Source organism: Trypanosoma equiperdum (genome assembly GCF_001457755.1).
Source record: "Trypanosoma equiperdum strain OVI genome assembly, contig: ctg_773, whole genome shotgun sequence".
Classification (NCBI taxonomy): Eukaryota; Euglenozoa; class Kinetoplastea; order Trypanosomatida; family Trypanosomatidae; genus Trypanosoma; species Trypanosoma equiperdum.
The window spans coordinates 704-1,119 of NW_027124724.1; positions in this window are offsets into that span (position 1 = coordinate 704).

Here is a 416-nt window from a genome sequence, read left to right on the forward strand (position 1 = left end):
TGGGAGTATTATGATGGAAACCGTGTAATTGGAATAGATAACACACGACACTGATAGAATTCCTAGCATATCTGAACTAATCAATGCAACAAGATACTTCCATTAACGTAACTATACATAGGGGTGAAATGTGAAGAATGCGATAAAGGAGTAGAATTCCTCTAGCGTGCTCTGCACCAGCTGTTGCTAAAACTGACTTCTAAAACAAAAAACTGCAGATGCACGCTCAAAGATAAGCTGAACACACTAAGAATGCATTTTTCAGCAGATACATCATAACAATATCAAGCCGATACCTATGTATATAAAACTGTTTCTTAACTAAACAGCTTAGTAGTACATCTGGCTTGTCCTCCTTGAGTTTTTTACATTTTTTCTAATAAAAGCCTAAAATTATAAAGGTATATTAGGCAATA